The sequence below is a fragment of the Herpailurus yagouaroundi genome, unplaced genomic scaffold (genome assembly GCF_014898765.1).
Source record: "Herpailurus yagouaroundi ecotype Mexico unplaced genomic scaffold, PumYag 218, whole genome shotgun sequence".
NCBI classification, from domain to species: Eukaryota; Metazoa; Chordata; class Mammalia; order Carnivora; family Felidae; genus Herpailurus; species Herpailurus yagouaroundi.
In genome coordinates, this window is record NW_024412449.1 from 6,030,190 (window position 1) to 6,043,405 (window position 13,216).

Here is a 13,216-nt window from a genome sequence, read left to right on the forward strand (position 1 = left end):
TACTACAGTGACCATGAATTCTAACGCCCAGCGTGGAGCCTGCCCATTGGGGCACAAGACATAATTGGCTGTAGACGGGGGCTCAGGAGAGAGGATGGGAGGCTTTTAGTTCAAACTTAACAGGCAGAAGTCTCAGCCCCACCTGTACCCCTTGGCAGTGTTCTGCTGGTCTAAACAGGTCTGGGTTTATCCTAGGCCGTTTGGTTCTAGGACAGAAGCTTGAAGCTCCTGAGCTTCTGTCAGGATCATCTCTAGGCAAATGCTCAAGGTCAGATTGAGCTGAATTGGACTAGGGGGCTACCCTCTGGGGCACAAGTTTGTGTGTTATCACATGACCCTAAGAATTGCTAAACCAAGTGGCTGGAGCCCTCAGGCAAGGTATAAGATAGGAGAGCGCCACCTTAGCCAGGGACCATCTGGGGTCCTTTTGAGATGGAGTTTGGGAAAAGCAGCCCCTGACCTTTTTGTGTCCACAGGCCTGGACCACATCTTCGAGTTCAGAGAGTCTGACCCGTAACTAGCAGAGAGTTGGGGTGAGGGTGAATCCTGCCAGAGGCCATACAATTAGAGCAGCTGGTTGGGCTAAAATGACCAAGGGTAGGGTCAGGGTTAATACCTGACTCAGTTCATACCAGGGAGGTCCTGAAATGTTAGGCAGCCTTCAAGACAGGCAGCCGCCTATCCTAATTTCCCTGCCTTTGGCTTCTTCTCCAGCTGTTCCCTCAGCCAAAAAAGGGGAGGCTTTGGATGCTTTTGCATATCCTTTCCCTCATCTCTCCCAGCATCAGGCCCTCAGGTGAATGTCAGGGAACCTCCTGAAGTAAGAAAGCAGGGGGTAGAGCAAGGCTTAGCCTTGGCTTCAGGGCAAGGGCCAGAGATCCCCATCCTGGGCGGCAGGTTTCTCAGAAACCAGCAGCCTGGCAAAGCAAAGCCTGGAATTGGAAATTTGTAACTTGAAAAAACCGTAGAGACTATTGTATTGATGGGGAATCAGGCTCAGTGTATTCATTAGGGGGAAACACTAAGCTGCTATAACAAAGACACCCCAAACTACAATGGCTTAAACAAAATAGAACTTTATTTTTCTCTCTCGTTAACGGGTAATAAAGAGTCCAGATTGTCAGGGATGTCCCACAATGTCACTCAGGGAACCAGCTTCTTTCCATCTCGTTTTCCTGCATTCCTTAGCGTTTTGTTCTTTTTGGCATAGTCAAATCCGAGTGTCAGAATGTCCACACTCTAGCTTGTAGGAAGACCGGAAAACAGAAAATTTCCTTTTAAGCAAAAGAGGCAAAAGTAGCTTCTATCTCTCCTGCCTACAGATGAGAATAGTAGCTTGTCTACACCCGCTTGCAAGGGAAGCTGGGAAAGATAGTTTCCACTTAGGCAGCCATGTGACCCATACAGAGGGGAGAGCAGAAAACGGGACACCACCAGTGGTCTGCCACACTCCAGAAGGAAAAGTTGCTTGTGATCTGCGAGAAATGAAGTCAGAACTAAAATCAAGATCCAGACCTGAGCAGTCACCACCAAGTCTGAGAGGCCCCAGGGCTTCACTGTAGGCTCTGAGGGTTTGAACTGGCAGCCTGTCCCTAGCCAATACACCCCCAGGCTTTGCGTGACTCATTTTGCCGGGTTTGAGCAACCCTTTGAGTAAAGGCCCTGAGTGACGGCTTGCTGTGACCTCCAGCCCTGGCACGACTCAAATATTTTTTTTAATTAAATTTTTTTTTTCAACGTTTATTTATTTTTGGGACAGAGAGAGACAGAGCATGAACGGGGGAGGGGCAGAGAGAGAGGGAGACACAGAATCAGAAACAGGCTCCAGGCTCTGAGCCATCAGCCCAGAGCCTGACACGGGGCTCGAACTCCCGGACCGCGAGATCGTGACCTGGCTGAAGTCGGATGCTTAACCGACTGCGCCACCCAGGCGCCCCACGACTCAAATATTTTTATGGCTCCCTACAAAGAGTGGCCTGAGTGCTGGGGCTCAAAGCCTGGCTTGGAGAAGCCCAGTCAGGCCTCAGGTAGCAGTAGCCGTGGAGGATTATGTGTTTCAGGGGGACTTTTTTCTCCAACTTCGTATCATTTGGGAGTTGGCAGGCCCTCTCAGACAGGTTGGGCACGGGGTGAGGAGGAACTCCTCAGGCCTCTTGGATCTAGAGGCAGAGGTAGGACAGGAGGGCCCTACTAGAGACTGGGGGGAAGCAGACCAGGAGGGCTCCCCCGTCAGCACCACATACCTCAGCCCCAGCTTGTAGCATCCAGGACTGCTTCTGAGATGTGTGTGCTGTTGGGACATGTGGTTGTAGCTCCAAGGGGACCACCTGCATGTGGGTGTGTTCACTCTGGTAAGTTTGTTGGGAAACAGTCTGCTATCTGGGAGTGAGTCACGGTGCTCAGCCCCACAGGCCCATCGGTCAGACTCCATGAAGCTCATGAACCAGCATCAGCCTCAGAAGCGGGTGGAAACACCTGGCCGCTGAGACCCAGCCCAGGATTGCTCCAGGTGTCCATTCCTCAGTGGGCAGGTGATCAGTAGGAAGGGAAAGGGTACAGATGACCCCTAATTGTGCAGAATGAGGACTCAGATTGAGATTCTGAAGCCACAGGTCAGACTGTGGTTGCTGGAGTGTTTGTACCCTCAGAGGAACCTGTGGGCTCCGGGAGTTCATTTCGTGACGGTCTCTGAAGGGTAGGATGTGCAGAAGTAAAGCCATTTGGAGATTCGGAGAGTCCCATACTCTAGCTGTGCCTCACTCTAGCTGGCTGGGGAAGCCTGAAAGCTCACCAGCACCTCCAAGGGCTTTGTCACAGCCAATTCTTGAGACAAGCTAGCTGACTAGATAAATGAGAGAGTATAGGGAGATATTTGAGCCAGACAAATTCTCCCAGTTGGAGGTAGGATGATGGGTTGAGGAGGGCAAGAGCAAGTTCAGAATCTCAGAGTTGAGTTAGACCCTGAGAGCCTTCTTGTCTGACCTGTTTCTCTCCCAGGGGGTTGGAGGAGAAGATGCAAACACTTATAGCTTAATAGTTTTCCTTTTATCCCTGTCATACAAATAATTATACAAATGACTATGTAATTAACTAGATCATTGTGATAAGAGCTATGGAGGAAAAGCACAGAGGGCCATGCCAGGCTGTAACAGGGAGGTCTAACCTAGTCTTGAGGGGAGAGGCCACCCTGAGAAAGGAAGTGACATTAAATCCCGGACCCAAGAGGTGAGCAAGAGGAGGTCCAAATGAAGAGGAGAAGAAGAACATTCCATGAAGAAGAAACAGTGCGTCTGCAGGCCCTGAGGCAGGTGTTGGTTCAGGCAATGTCAAAGGCAATCTGCTGCAGTGTGGGAGCAAGTGGTGGGTGTCAGTAATGGGAGAAGCTTCAGGAAAGCCTGTGCATGCAGAGCCAAGGGACAGGCAGAAAATGGGGGCTTTCTGCAGAGAGCAAGGGGAAGCCATTACATGTTTGAGGGTGGGTTTACAAAATCGGATTTGCATTTTTAAAATATCTCCTGGCTGCATCTGGAGTATGAAGGCTGAATTAGTGGGGCTCAGGGTAGATGCACGGAGGCCAAAAAGCTCTTGAAGCAGTGTGCAAAAGATAATGATCACTTGGATAGGGCAGTAGCGGTGACTATGTGATTGGAGGGAGTGTCTAAAAGTGACTCTGAGTTCCAAATTTTTTTTTAAATCACAGATTAATGAAAAGACTCTAAAAATGTATAATAAAGAAAAGTAATACTTTGCCCTTAATTCCCACCTTCCATACTCACCTGCTAAGGTCACCATACTGACAGCCTGAACAAGGGCAGCCTTGAACATCTTTTCCTTATGTTCTCATCAGAAAGAGGTTTTCTTTGAAATGGGTGATATTACTTGCTACTCCGCAACCTACTTTTCTCACTTAACAGTGATCACAGACACCCTTTGCAAGTCAGTAGCTTTAGCTCCAACTCATGTTTTAACAGTTGCATGATATTCTATATGAAGCTGTAAGACTATTTAGTCGACCATTGATTGATATTGATATTCAGATAGTTTTGTTTTCTGCCATCGCAAACAATGAGAAATTACGGGGTTATCCTTATATACAGATGATTTCTCCCTCCTCCCCCCATAAGATACATTCCCAGATGGAGAGGATTTCTGGGTTAAAAGGCACATGCGTTTTTAATTTTAATAGATAGTGCCAGGTTGCTTGCTCCAAATTGTAATAGTGCCAGATTCCTTGCTCAGCAACAAATGAGATTACCCGTTTTCTCAAATTTTTAGCAGACCCGAACATTTTACTCTAAACAAATTTTGGCAACCTGATGAATTAAGGTAATGAAAACTGATTTTGCTTTATTTTATTTTATTTTATTTATTACATGAAATTTATTGTCAAATTAGTTTCCATACAACACCCAGTGCTCATCCCAAAAGATGCCCTCTTCAATGCCCATCACTGACTCCCCCCTTCCTCCCACCCCCCATCAACCCTCAGTTTGTTCTCAGTTTTTAAGAGTCTCTGATTTTGCTTTAATTTGTGTTTTCCCTCATAATAATGAGGGAAAGCACTTTGTTGTCCAATTAGATTTCCTCCTCCCAGAATGGCCTCTTCATACCGTTTTTCTGTTTTTCTCTTGGGCATTTGTCTCTTTCTTTCAATTTAGAGAAACTCCTTGTATATACAGCATATTTTCCCTTTTCCTGTGAGATATTTTGCAGATATTTTTCCAGTAAATCATTGGTATTATCTCTTGCCATTGAAGTTTTAAAACTCAAATTAAGTATTTCCTTTTTAAATTTAATTTAATTTAATTATTTTGAGGGTAGGGGAGAGGGGCAGAAGGAGAAAGAGAGATTCTTAAGTAGTCTCCATGCTCAGTGCAGAGCCTGAGGCAGGGGTCAATCCCGCGACCCTTGCATCATGACCTGAACTGAAATCAAGAGTTAGACACTCAATGGACTGAGCCTCCCAGGTGCCCCTCAAATCAAGTGGTTGTTTTCTTTCGTTACTCTCGCAGGTATTCATCAAATTTATTCATATTATCCAAATCTATTTAATTTTTCTCCTAATATCTCTAATATTTTCACTGTTCCATTTTTATTTTAAAATCTCTAACACCTATTAAACATAATCTTTATATTTGGGGGGTAGGGACCCCTTTTGTTTCTTCCAGATAGATAACCAATTATGGCAGCACCATTTTTTATAAATTTTTAAAAAATATTTTATTTATTTTTGATAGAGACAGAGCACAAGTGGGGGAGGGGCAGAGAGAGAAGGAGACACAGAATCCGAAGCAGGCTCCAGGCTCTCAGCTGTCAGCACGGAGCCCGACATGGGGCTAGAACTCACAAATTGTGAGATCATGACCTGTGCCGAGGTCAGATGCCCAATCGACTGAGCCACCCAGACGCCCCAGGCAGCACCATTTTTAAGATAACTTTGTTGAGATATAATTCCCATACCATAAAGTTCACCCATTTAAAGTGCACAATTCAGCACATGTTAGTATACTCACAGATATGTTATTCACCACAATCAATTTCAGATCACTTTCACCACCTCTAAAAAGGAACCCCAAACCCTTTAGCTGTCATACTTCTAGAACTCCCAGCCCCTGGCAACCACTCATCTTCTTTCTGTCTCTATAGACTTGCCTATTCTTGGCATTTCATATGAATGGAATTGTATAATATGTGGACTTTTGTGACTGCCTTCTTTCACTCAGCATAATGTTTTCAAGGTTCATCAATTTTGTGACATGTATCAGTACTTTATTCCTTTGCATGGCTGAATAATACCCATTTTCTAGACATTTGCTTTTTCCCTCATCTTTTGACTATTATGAATAATGCTGCCATAAACAGTAGTGTACAAGTTTTTGTATAGATGTGTGTTTTCAGTTCCCTTGGCTATAAACTTAGGAGTGGAATTGATGGGTCATACAGTGATTCTGTTTTTAAATTTTGAGGAACCATCAGACTGTTTTCCAAAGTGGCTGCACCATTTCACATTCCCACCTGCAGTGTGTGAGTTCCGATTTCTCTACATATTCACCAACATTTATTATCCAACTTTCTGATTCTAGCTTCCTAGTGGGTGTGAAGTGCTATCTTACTGTGATTTGATGTGTATTTCCAATGATGTTGAGTGTCTTTTCAGGTGTTTATTGGCTTATTTGTATATCTTCCTTAGAAAAATGTCTATTTGGATGGTAGTGCCACTTATTAATTTTTTTCTGATGAACTGAAATGCAACTTTTATCATATATGAAAGTCCTTTCTGGATTTGGACCTACTTATTTGCATTCTATTGCTCTGATCTGCTGATCTCTCCCAGTTTACACCATGCTGCTCAGATTCTGGTGGCTTTGTAGTGTGGTTTATTATCTAATAACACATGTTCTCTCCAACTAGTCTTTCTTTTCATGTTTTCTTAACTAGCTTCAGATATTTATTTTTCAAATGTACTTCAAATTGAATTTTTTACAGTTCTAAAAAAGCCTTTTTTATTTGGGATTCTAAGAGAAATTGCATTAAATCTATATATTAATTTTGAAAGGATTCACTTTTTATGAGAATAAGTCTTTGAAACCTGGCTGTCTTATACATTCAGGTCTTCTTATATGTCCTTCAATATGGTTTCATGATTTTCTTCAAAGCAGATCTTTAACTTTGGGATGGTTGCTGTTGTTATAATTACTCCTGAGTATTTCATAGTTTTGTCACTGTTGCAAATTATCTTCATTTCTATTTCTAATATGTCATTGCACTTAGGAAAAAAACACATATTTCTATTTACCTTGTTTTTAGCTACCTTCCCAATGATCTAATTAACCTACTAGCTTTTGAACTAAATTTTATTGGATTTTCTCAATAGATAATCACATCAGTTGTAAACAAACATATTTCTGTCCTCTTTATAACAGGCTATTTATTCTGATTAGTTCATTTTCTTGTTATTGAATTAGTCAGGTTCCAAAATATGTTGAATAATAATGATGATAATAAGCTTCCCTTCTTGTTCCCAATTTCTGGAAATACCTTCCGAATATCATTGTTTATATGTTTACCATTGGGTTTTAGTAAACAGTCTTTGTCAAATTGAAGAAGTTTTCTTCTATTTCTGTTTTACTATTTGATTAGCAATATTTGCTGATTTTTTCAAGTGACTTTTTGGCATCTATTCCTGTAACCATACTTTATTCCCCTTACTTATTGATGCAATGACTTATATTGATAGATCTTCTGATGCCAAATGATGTTTTCAGTGTTAAAATAAACCCTCCCTTGTATAGGGTATTATTCTTTTGATATTCTCCCATATCCAGTTAGCTAACATCTTACATCAGATTTTACATTTAAACTGCTCTGTGATTTATTTTCTTTCTTTTTAAATTCAATCTTTAGAAGCTTTGGGAATTAAGAAAATGCTAACTCATAAAACAAACTAGGAAGGTTTCTAACTTTTTCTCTTGTCTGGAATAGTTAAATAACATTAAAGATCATCTGCCTTTAAAGATTATATAAAACTCACTTTCAATATAATCTGTGCCTTGTGACATTTTTTATTTTATTTTTAATTCTGGTAAAATACATGTGACATAAAATTTGTCGGCTCAACCATTTTTAAGTGTAAAGTTCAGCAGTGTTAAGCATATTCACATTGCTGTGTAACCAGTCTCCAGAATTGTTTTCATCTCATCAAACTGAAACCCCACCCATTAAGCAAAAACTCCCCATGTCTCCCTCCCCCAGCCCCTGGTAATCACCATTCTATTTTCTGTCTCTATGAATTTGACTAATCTAGGTACCTCATATAAGCAGAATCATGCCAAATTTGTCTTTTTGTGACTGGCTTTTCTCACTTAGCTTATTGTCTTCATGGTTCATGTTGTAGCATGTGTCAAAATTTCCTTCCTTCTTAAGACCGAATAATATCTCATTGTGTAAATATATACATTTTGATTATTCGTTCACCCATTGACAGATACCTGAGTTGCTTCTACCTTTTGGCTATTGTGAATAATTCTTCTCTGAACATGGCTGTACAAATATCTCTTAAAAACCTTGCTTTCAATTCTCTTGGGTATATGCCCAGAAGTGGAATTGCTGGATCATATGGTGTCTTGTGATATTTTAATGGCAGAGTTTTCATTTCTTTTTAAATCTCTTCTGTTTATTGGCCTATTCAGAATTTCAACTTCTACACTCAATTTTATTAATTTTGTACTTTGCCTGGAAATCATCCACTTCCTCTTGGTTCACATTTATTTTCATAGGCTTACACACGTTACTGTTATAATTCTTTAATCTTTTCTGTACCTGTGATATATCTCTTTTCTTTTTAAAAATTTTTAATTTAAATTCCAATTAGTTAACGTACAGTGTAATATTAGTTTCAGGTGTATAATATAGTGATTCAGCACTTCCATACATCACCGGTTCTCCTCACAACAAGTGCACTCCATAATCCCCATCACCTAATTTACCCAATCTCCCCCATCCCCCTCTGGTGACCATCAGTTTGTTCTCTATAATTAAGAGTCTCTTTCTAGGTTTGCCTCTCTCTCTCTTTTTTTTTCCTCTTTGCTCAATTGTTTTGTTTCTTAAATTCCATATATGAGTGAAACCATATGGTATTTGTCTTTCTCTGACTTACTTATTTGACTTAGCATCATACACGCTAGCTCCATCCACATTGTTGCAAATGACCTGATTTCCTTCTTTTTTATGGCTGAGTAATATTGTATATTTTTGTTTTTGTTTTTGTTTTCCAACCAGGTTTGCCTGGAAGGGTTTATCTATTTTGTTGGTCGTTTCAAGGAACCAGGTTTGGGTTTTAATTTTTCTTTTAATTATTTTTTTCTATTATCACTTGTTATTTTGTTAATTCCTGATTTTGACTTTATTAATATCCTTCTACATTCTTTTGGCTTAGTTTGTACTCTTTTGGATTTCTTAGATTAAATACCAAGTTCATTTGCTTTGGTCTTTTTTTTGTTTGTTTAATATTAAAAGCATGTAAGGCTATATTGTTTCCTCTAAGTACAGCTGTGTCCGACAAGTTCTGTATGGTACTCTGCGTTCTCCTTTTCATGACTGGACGATTTGCAATTTTAGTTTTGATCTTATTTTTGATCTAGTAGTAATTTCAAGAGAGTGTTTCTTCATTTCCGAGCAGCTCATGTTTTGGCCCTTGAGGTTAGCTTTGTTTGCTATGAATATTGCTGTTTCTGTTCCCTCCCTGCGTGCATTTGAGAGGTGTATCTTTGCTTGGTATATCTTTGCCCATTGGCTTTATTTTTACTCTTCTTTGTCACCTTGTTTGGGAGTATTTCTTATAAATAGCATTTGACTGTATTTTATTTTTCAACTTAGACAATCTGTTTTTTGATAGAAGAACTCAGCCTCTTCACATTAGTGTAATAAACTAATATACTTAGCTTTACTTTTTGTCTTTTTTTTTTCTTTTCTTTCGTTCTTTTTTTTTTTTTGTACTTTTTAAATATTTTTTTTAATGTTTATTTTTGAGAGACAGAGAGAGATAGTATGAGCAGGAGAGGGCAGAGAGAGAGAGAGAGAGAGAGAGAGAGAGAGAGGGAGACCCAGAATCGGAAGCAGGCTCCAAGCTCTGAGCTGTCAGCACAGAGCCTGACGTGGGGCTCGAACCCACAAGCCATGAGATCATGACCTGAGCCGAAGTCAGATGCTCAACCGACTGAGCCACCCAGGTGCCCTTTTTTTTTTTTTTTTCACTTTTGCTGCCTTGAGGGAAATTCTGGTATTAAGAACTGAGTGGCTGGTTTACTAAAACAAGATGAACAGAGATTTGGAAGAAATATCAAGAGTTCAATTCGAATTTCAAAATTTAAGACACCTTTGAGACATCCAAGTGGAGATGTCAAGAGGGCCTTTGGAAATACTGGAGTAGGAGTCAAGGGAGAGATCCTGAGTGCAGGTGACACACAAGGACAACCGTGGATGGCACCCCACAGGAAGGTATCATAAGAAGGCCTTGGACCCACGCCTCAGGAAGGCCAACAGTTGGATGAAAGAGAACTGGCAATAAGTATGATGAAAGGGAATGTCCACGGGGGAATGTGGAAAACTCAGAGAACATGTTGGTTTATGGAAAAGGCATGCTCAAATCACAAAGCTGTGGGCCTGGAATGACTCGGTTCCTCATTTGTACTACTGTTCTCTTCTTCCTGGGGCGCGGGTTGGGAGTGCGCCAGGCCCAGCTTAGCACTGTACCTGGAACTACGAGGTCCCACCAAACTCCGGGCCTTGCAGTTCAGTCTGGTCCCTCATGACGATCTCCTCTCAGAAACCTCATCCTGTCCCCTCCAACATGGCCCCTGTTAGGGACCTCGGTCCTTACGGTGGGTTTGTCCATGTCCGAATCTCACTGTGGACTGATTTCAGTGTCTTTCACCAGGGCTTAGGGCCCATATACATTCAGAAGTGGGGCTGGACTTGTGTTTCAGTATCCCTGACCACTCCGTGATGATTAAGTTCTCTGAACACTCTCTTTCTCTATGAAAACCAGAGGACTGGGCTTCTAAGAGCTCACCAGATCCTTGGTTCAAGGGAGGGTGGCTGCAGGGGTGGCTGGGTGACCTCTCAGGCTGGCATCTGTGGGTGTGAACTCCAGCCAGGCAAAGATTCCCAACTGCAGGGCCATGCTAGCCCACATGGTGCCTTTGCACAACTTAGAAAAAGTGCTTTCTCTGGTGAGTGCGGCTTACACCAGGCACATGGCTTATAAAGCAGAGAGAGGGCAGAATTTCAGCCCCCTCTTGCCCCCTTGGCCAGATGCCCTAGTGTAGGGAACAGCCGGCACTGATGTAGGCAGTGGCCATGCCTTGCTACACAGAGAACTAAACAGTATGGCGCTCTAAATATGGGGACCCCAGAAGAAGCATGTGCCTGGCTTCTGGCCCATGCCGTCTGAGACCCTGGGGGGAAAAACATGATGCTCAAGTGTCTCTCTTTCTGAGCCACCATTCTTGTATCTAAAGTTCAGGAAAGCAGAGTTCCTTCCCCTGACTCTGCAGCTCCCATTTTCTCTAGTGACCCGGTGTCTTGATTCCATATCTCTCCTCCTGCTCCAGGGGAGGGCTGAAACACCCCCCTCAAGGGCTGATCTTATCCCCCAGGCCTCAACTAAATAATCCACATACCCCTCAGCAATCCAGCCTTCACACAATGACACCCACTCAGAAGAACATTTCCTTAGAGGATTTGGAGGAACGGATAAGGGCTTTCTAAGCACAGGGATCCCATGAGAGGAGTCACAGGAGCCAGAACCTGCAATTCAGGGTGTGTTCAATCACGGCAAAGCAGTCCAGAGGTGGGGCAGGGGTGTAAAGACTGTTGCTGGAGATCAATAAATATCAGTTGAGGCAAGGGGTAGTGGTGGTCGCAAAGGCTTCTTCAGATCTTGTGAAAGACCTGAAATGATGAGTAGTTAGGGTTTTGCCACGGGGACATTGGAAATCCATGGAAGATTTTTGAGAAGGAGTGAGGCAGGGTCAGATCCTGGCAACAGGAAGGTGACTCTATGGCTACTACAGGACAGTGAAGAGGAGGATTTGCCAACCCTGGGCGTAGCGTGGTTACATTCAGCCCTGGTGGGAGACTGCAAGTAGCAGATTTGGAAGATGATTCTGAAGAGCATCTCTACACACCCCTTTCCTTCACCAAATTGAGTATAATGCAATCATTTCACAAACTTTTCCAGATACTGTGTGGGTCCACATGCAAGGACGGATGAGGGCAGGGAGAATCAGGATGAGCCTCCCCTTCCCCCCCTACCCCTACTCAGCCTTCTCTCCGCCCCTCAGTCAGAATGTGTTTTGATAAGTGGTGGCTTGGGAACCGCATAAGGGTGACAAACTGTGCCCCCCCCACACCAATTAAATTTTTTAAAAAGCTGCTATGGAAGGAGCGAATATTAGTTTCCTGATTTATAAAGCCAAATGGATTAAGCTCATTCATTGCCTGAGGAAACAAAAAGGAAATCTTCAATACCTCTGTGCACATTGAGAACAGGAACAATACTGGTCTTTAGAAAGCAGAAACCTAATTTGGGGGAATCAATTACCCTCTGTGTCCCTGCCTCTGTGGGCTCTCATACCGGCTCTCTCTCAATAGAGATTTCCTGGGAGGTAAAATGTGAAGTTGGTCAACCACACAGACACACCCTCGGTTCAGCCTTGCAGACAGGAGGGAAGAACTAGGCAAAGGGTGGGTGGAGTTCGGTGGGGGTGTGCCTGGGTGTCAGGCACCTGTGGAAATAGGGGCAGAGGCTGGGAGGGCTGTGGGATAAAAGCGGGGGTGAGGAGGAGGCAGTACCGAGATGCGCCAAGGACGGGGGCAATGGGAACCTGGGGTTCAAAACAGGGGCGGAGTGGGGGGGGGTAGTTGGGGTTGGCGGGGGAGGGGGGAGCATAGCCCAACCAGTGCATAAACAGCACCCACCGCTTCCTGATCCTCTCATTTTCTCTTCAGTGTTCTGCACTCACACCCCATGGGCTTGAGTGTGCAGCGGGCAATGCTGGGGCAGTTATGAAAACAGAAAGGAGATGGGGCGCTCACCACAGTAGCCACCGAGTCACGTTCACAAAGTCACGCACAGAAACACCCACAATCTCACCATTCCTGTGCTGGATCTCAACCCCGAACCCTCAGTCCCCAGACCCAGAGCCACACCCAGCCCGATGCACTCATGCAGTCCCTCACCATCACACGCACGGATCCCCCATTCACACCCGCGCGGCCACAGACTCAAACTCCCACCCGCGATCGCAACACATTCCGCCACCCCCAGGCTCGTCTTTGGCTCGCACAGCGGCTCATCACCCCGCGCAGCCCTCACTCTGGCATGCGGTCACACACACACACACGCACACACGCACACACACGCACACGGTCGCTCACACGCACACACTCTGGCTGTGCTTTTGTGTTTTGTCAGAATTAATGAGAAAAGTTCCCGTGCCCTGCGGGTAATTAGTGTCCTTGGAGTTAAATAAGCTAATGGCGGGCACCTCTGGCCCAAGCAATTATGTTTGTGTATTGAATAATTGATTCAAAGGGGGGAAGGGCCGCTAATCAGATCTGAGCATAATGAATTGATTTAATTAACAGGGGAACTGAGGGGCCCTGGGAAACGCAGGCTGCACTCAGCTGAGGCGAGCGCGGCCCGCGCGGCCCA

At 43.7% G+C, this 13,216-nt stretch overlaps 1 long non-coding RNA gene across 1 annotated transcript in view; it reads right to left on the reverse strand.

Moving 5' to 3' along the window:
* Window positions 1–1,060: 1,060 nt before the first annotated feature.
* The window catches only part of LOC121018262 (uncharacterized), a 14,877-nt gene continuing 2,721 nt past the window's right edge, over window positions 1,061–13,216 (reverse strand). The window contains exon 2 of the long non-coding RNA XR_005785109.1: window positions 1,061–1,239. This is a non-coding gene — a long non-coding RNA (uncharacterized LOC121018262). The remainder of the gene's footprint in view (window positions 1,240–13,216) is intronic.